General features: G+C 40.4%; 1 pseudogene; it reads left to right on the forward strand.

Moving 5' to 3' along the window:
- LOC127209850 (ERI1 exoribonuclease 3-like) overlaps positions 1-6062 on the forward strand; it is a 54133-nt pseudogene extending 48071 nt beyond the window's left edge.
- The last annotated feature ends 517 nt before the right edge of the window (positions 6063-6579 follow it).

Genomic DNA, 6579 nt, shown 5'->3' on the forward strand with positions numbered 1-6579 from the left:
ATATAAAAAATATACAGCTGTTTATGAAAACTTAGAGGTATAAATATTGTGATTTAGATACAGTTTAACTCCTAAGGTTCATGTGTTAAAAATGATGTCACCAGCATAATAGTAATCAGGTAGTGTGGTTTTAAAAAGAAGATTAAATCCTAGGGACATAATCAACATAAGTGATTAATATCACTCTTGGAGAACGAAGTTAGTTCTCTCACAAGCAAGTGATTGTTAAAGTGAGTACATGTGCTTGGCTCCTCTCTGCTTGCAACCAGTTTCCTTTGTAATGTCTCTTCTGTGCCATGACTGAGCCAGGGGTCTCCTCACTGAGACCTCAGGGCCATACTGTTTATATCTTCCAGCTATTTTGTTGTCTTTTTTTTTTTTTTTTGTATATTACCCAGCATCAGGCCTTCTAGTATAGCTCAAGATGTCAGATGAATAAAAAGAGAGAAAACAGTGCTTGCTAACCACTTGCTCTTCAGGAAACATGATTTGGGGAAAAAAGAATCACAGATGTTGTTGTGTGTGTCTACAGAATGTTATGATATTATGGCAAAGTTTACAAAACTACTTTTCATTAAAAATATTCCTATAATGTATGGTGAGCTTTACACAATAGAATTTCAATCATTGGTTTATATTCTATTGTAAAAATGAAAACATTAAATAACACTCTTTTGTTAAGCAGAGTTGGTTTTGTCATAAGTAGCAGTCTTTATACTCAAATCTTTGTCTGTTCCCCTGGTTGTTTGCTTTAGATTTCATGAGCAGCTTGACATTTATTTATGCAAGATTCGACCACGTATCCCAAACCTCTTTTCCTATTTTATACTATTACTAGCAATATATGAAATGCTTATTTCCTCTTTTTACCTCCCATAAAACTCTTTGCCATTATAATCCATTCGTTTTTGGCATCTGAAGGTTTCTTTGACATAAGAACAGAAAGATATAATCAAAGAAAAAAAATCACTGTCAACTATTGTCTTTCTCTTCATCTAAGAATTAAAGAGAAATTTGCTGACTGCATGGTCAGCATTAAAATTAAAGTAAAAAAAATGTAACAATTAGCCACAAACCATATATGCACCCCCAGACGTGAAGGTGCCTTGTACAGACAGTGCCCTCATGCAGCTAGACTATCTTCTGATATAACTCAAGGGTCACCGAGAACAAAACTGGGCTCTGAATTTTTTGCATGAGTGATATAGGGAGCTTTACAGTGCTATTTTGCAGAAAGAAAGGGAAAGATAAAATAAAGGTATTGGAGAGAAAATGTTGAATAGCTGAACAAATACGGTCTTTTGTGTATTGATAATGGATGCCACTTTAAGACTCACGAAAATGCATGTTTTACATAGATCAAGCAAAAATATACAAATCCACCCTCTCATTGTATGCTAGTTTCTGAGTGCTGTCTAAATGTTACTGAATTGGTTGTTTCTACCTAAAAGCAAGAGTTTGAAGACATTAATGGAGTCTTTTCCAGTATATTGTTGAAGGGGTTGTTTTGCCTGGACTGTCTGTTTTAGGGAACATTCAAGTAATGTGGTGATTTGGTTCAGCATATATGAAAGTTTCTACCACAGTAAGATATGGACAGAGAGGCCCCATGCAGCTATTTCGCGACCTCTGTGCACTTCCCAGACTCCATCTTTCCACCTTTCATCTCAGGCTACTCTCCATGCAGGATAATCTTTAATGCTCATTTTATTCATCCTATTTTTACCTACAGAGAACATTCCTGGGAGAAGGTGGGATGCACGACTTGGAATTAGCCTTAGGGCCTAAAGTACCAAGGATGCTTTTGTCTGTAGCTTGCAGGTCACAAGGCAAGGAATAGCAATGCTCTTTTTCAAAAGAGTGAAGTCTATTTTCTGATTAAAATTCACATGCCTGAGTCAGAGCTAGCACATAGATTGTCCTGTTTGTTTTCCACCAGACACAACTTACTCCAGTGTGTAGAAAGTAGGAATCCTAAAAGTAACTTTTTTCTCCAAAACAAAATTGAGAAGAAGTTCATGCATGATAATGAAGTAAATGAGAATATAACTCAATAGTTGTAAAATAAAGATGTTTTTTCTTAATAATATCCAGTTTTAATTACATAAGATTGTTTTCCCTTAGAATAGAGGGGGCCTGCTTTACATTTTCAAAACCTACACTAGCTTATGAATTTCATAAAAAACTATATTAAAGGTATATAAATATATACCTTTAAGAATATTTGCACCCAAAATTTAAAAATGAGAGAATGTTTGTATCATCACCAAGAATATAATATGAGCAAAATCCAAGAACAACATCCAAAATTAAATCTTTTAATATTTTAGCAGCAAAAAGTCACAGTGAAGACATGAAAAAGGTTCCTGTCTCTCAAACTCTTCCTAAAAACTTTGTTTATTAAGAATAATGAGTCAAAATAGAGCAATAAAAGGTATGGAGAGTGGAGGTTGTGAATTTGTGAACCTAATAGTTTCAGAGAAAGAAGGATCTACCCAGACACATCATGCCATTAGATTCAGTTTCTTTACAAGGAATGGACAGTTGGAGTTGTTTTGATCTTAGCACCTTTTTGTTTCAGAACACCAAGGGATGCCTTAAGAGTCTGTGGCGGGCCAAAGATTATACCGTCAAATTCTCTTACGCTGTCTCTCCTTCTCAGAAAAAAAACTGAGAAGATAGAAATTATTGACCTATTTGATTCAGGAGGTGGCACTGCCAGTGGAAGTATCCAGACTGGAAACTCCATAGCATTTCCTCTGTCTCTTGATGTGCAAGTGTACTGTAAGACATTACTTGACAAAAGGTTGAGATAAGGTATAGCAGTAAGTCAGCTGAACAGAAAATAACATATTCTCTAATGATATAGTTAAATAGTAAAACCACATCCTGTAATGACAGTTAAAAACAATGAGTGACTTTGAGAAAAAATTGAATGCTGGAAATAGACTTGATGCCTTAAAATCCACTACCCAGGGACATGGCTATATCCTCTTAAGCAGACAGAAGTTCCCATGATAGACTAACTTCGGGTCCTGTTGTGTTTGGGTCCTATTTAATTCACCCATAAACACTTTGTTTATTGTTGGGGACAATAGGCCACATGACCACGTTCAACCATCTTGTCAGAGCCTGCACCTTTAAGTCTCTGTTTTTTTCCCAGAGCTTGCCTTTCACCAGAAACTAGCTGACCCTGTTGTGGGTCAGCAGTTAGACTAAAGACAGATAGAGATGGAGCAACCAGTTATGGTTTAGCAGTTACACTAGACAAAGATGGAACCAGATACCCTGTGTGGCAGAACATTATGACCCTGCCTGAAATTTCCTGTGTTTTGAGAAAAGCCTGCAGCTGGGTTGCTATAGCAATATGCTTCCCTGCCTTCTGACTTATAAAAGTTGCTGCCTGACTAATAAAGTTTGAGAGCTTGATCAATCAGACTTGCTCTCCTTCTTTGTGTCTTGCATTTTCAACAGGTGAACTTCCTCCCGAGTTTTAGTCGAACCTCGCAGGCTGGGACAGTTTACAGATCTCCTGCGCCAGTGTTTCCTCTGGGGACTCATTCACATCTCTCTTGAGCAGGAAGTGATAGATGAGGCCACATGCTGAGGAAGGAGCAATCTTGGAAGACCTCCCTACCCTCTCAAAGGAGCATCCTGTCATGCCATTTCCCAGACTACCTTACTCTTTGCTCTTGATCATCTAAAACAAATGACATTCTCAAATTAAATACTTGACTTCCAATAGCTGTGAATGGATAGGCATGGATTAGTGACTTGGCTAGAATAGGGTTTTAATATATATATATATATATATATATATATATATATATATATATATATATATATATATATATATATATATATATTTTAAAAATGTTTCTTTTCCTTTTCTAACTTTTGTTTGCGACAGTGTCTCTTGTGCCCCAGGATGGCTTCAGCCCTGCTATCTAGCCAAGTCTAACCTTGGGCTCTTGCTCCTCCTCCCTTCACATCCTAATTGATGGAATCGCAGGAGTGTGCCAATGTGCCTGGCATCACAAAAGGCTTCTAGATGCCTGTTTTGAAAAAAAGAACCAGACAAATTTAATGTTGGAGATCTCCTTTTAAAATACTGAACACCCATGACAAAGATAACTGACTTGGAAAGCGTTTCCCAGTACCCCCAGGTAATGGGACAAAGATTCAATGAGCTTGTGTCTGGTACCCATTTTCCACGGTAGAATTCCATTCCAAGAAATGTCTTGGCTGGCACTGCAGACAAAATATGCAGCTATTTGCCAGTGGAAATGAGTGCTGAGAAAGTTTTAAAGTTCTTAACTCGTATCTGTGTGTTTCAAGCATGAGATTACCTGATAAAGTTCTTCTTTGTAGCATCAGACTAGTGGTCAGCATGGTCTGTTTTCTCCCTCAGAGAGAGCAACCAAGACTACCTTGTCTCTTTCATTATTTGCAAACAGGTCTTCATCAGAAGACTTCTGACTGCCTTATGCTGGGATGCCTAACACTCCAAGCACAAATGAGCATCAGGCATGTGTGGACAGCTTCAGAGGCAACTTTCAATGTCACTGTCCTTTTAGGATTACAGCTCAGAAAGCCTCAAGGGACGTGGGAACCCGTCTCGAGAAAAGCTGGGCCACTCTCTAAGTGTGAATGAAGTACAGAAGAGACACTTAAGAAGACAGATGTTTGAAGTTACGACTGAGCTTGTTTGAGCCCTGTTCAGACAGTTCACGATCTGACCTATCTTGTTTAATGTTGCCAGCGGATCATCATGAAAAGTCATGTGTTGAAGTTACAGTGATGTTATTTATGTTCCAGTGCTTGTGTGCTTTGTAAAACATCACTAGGGTTTCAAGGACAGGATTTCCTGACACTAAAAGTTAGTGGATGTGCTGAAGGCAGCAGAGTGAGGTTGAGGCCTTGGTCACATACACTGGGTTCTTAAATACCCATGTTTAAGCTTTCATGCTATTTTCTCATCAGTATGGAAAGGGATCCTTAACTGCCTGAAGTTTCAGTACCCTTGATTGGGCCAGGAATGATTTGATTTGTAGTTGTCTGCGGGAGAAAACGTGATACCAATACCATACTTACTTGGATACCTATGCGTAAATAACATGATAAGACCATTTCCAAGCATTAGTACTCTAATCTATTTTCATATTCTAAGACACACAATACCAAGGACAGTTGCATGACTTTTCCTGAGGAGACATGAACAGACATCTGGTCACCTTGATAGGGCACCAAAGGCTGATGAAAGAAATGTCCTTCCCAAGCTAAATTTAGGGAACCAGTGACTTTCTTGGGTTTATATACAGGAGTACGTAGAGGTACCTCATGGGGCGTGAGTGAGTCAAAGGAAGCTGTGCCACCCAAAAGCCCCACACCACTATATGTGATGAATCATAAAACCCACATCCCTATAGCTTTCTGCATGGCTTATAGGTCATATTAGGCAGCGAAGAGTCATCGTCCTCCTGCCTGCCCCCGGTGTTACTGTTTATAAAACCTTGGTGGGGGGGTGGGTCAGAGTTAGCAGAGGAAATCACTGAATTCCCCATCCTGAAGTTTAATGGCAGCATAACGGAGATCGAGTCTACCTTTTTCACATGTATGTGCAGCCTGTAGCCTACCCCAGCTTATCTCCTTCTGGACAGAGCTCACTGGGACAATTCAGGCCATGGTGGGATAGTCAGCCAAGCCTGCAGCAAGTGCTGAAGATGGCCGACGAGTGGATGGCGATGTAAGGCCCCTTAGATCCAAACATCAAGTCAACTGTTGTTACTTGGGGGGGAATGGGACTTGAAAGTCATGTTCCCAAGCCAGTGCAGTTATATAGGCTTGACAGTGGCAGACTACTTCATTCAGTGGACTAACCTGAAAAAGGCTTACAGCTTCGCCCTGGGCTGCGGGCCCAAGAATGGCCTAAGAGACAGGAACAAGGGCCTCAACCTGCAACACAAAGGCCGGCCCCACAGCGGCATTCATGATTGCAAAACATTGCCAACATCACGAAGACACTGGCATCCCAAGGCTTCATCTTCAAGCAGTCCTTCTGATTGGCAGAGGAGAAGGATGAGGCCAGACAGGGTAGTTTCTTGGCTCAAACCAGAATCCTCCTCTTCTTCACTAGAGGGAAAAGGGAGAATGGCCCAACTCTGCTCCCAGGGTGACCTCAGCTGCCATCTGGGCTTGTGCCCTGCATGAGGGTTTGGCCACTTGGCTCCTCTGGAGAAGATGCTTTGTACCCCACCCCACCCTACTCCCACTACTTAGTCTCAGCCCAGTATTAGCTCCTGCCATTTTGTGGTTGGGCTAGGGGAAGCCAGGTACTCACTGCCTTCTCCCTGGTATACAGGCTTCTGCTGGGACCACCAAGCCCCCTTATGTGTCCCTTCCATCCATAGTGCATGGTGTGTGGTGCTTTCAGGGTTCCAGGAGATATCAGGCCCCACCTGGTATCCACCACATCCCTACTGTGAACATGCCACTGAATAAAGTCGGGGAAACAAGAAAACAAAAAACAAAAAAAAAAAAACCAGTACAACCTTGGTGAAATGTTTAGTGAATCTTGTA

This window comes from Acomys russatus, chromosome 27 (genome assembly GCF_903995435.1).
Source record: "Acomys russatus chromosome 27, mAcoRus1.1, whole genome shotgun sequence".
NCBI lineage: Eukaryota > Metazoa > Chordata > Mammalia > Rodentia > Muridae > Acomys > Acomys russatus.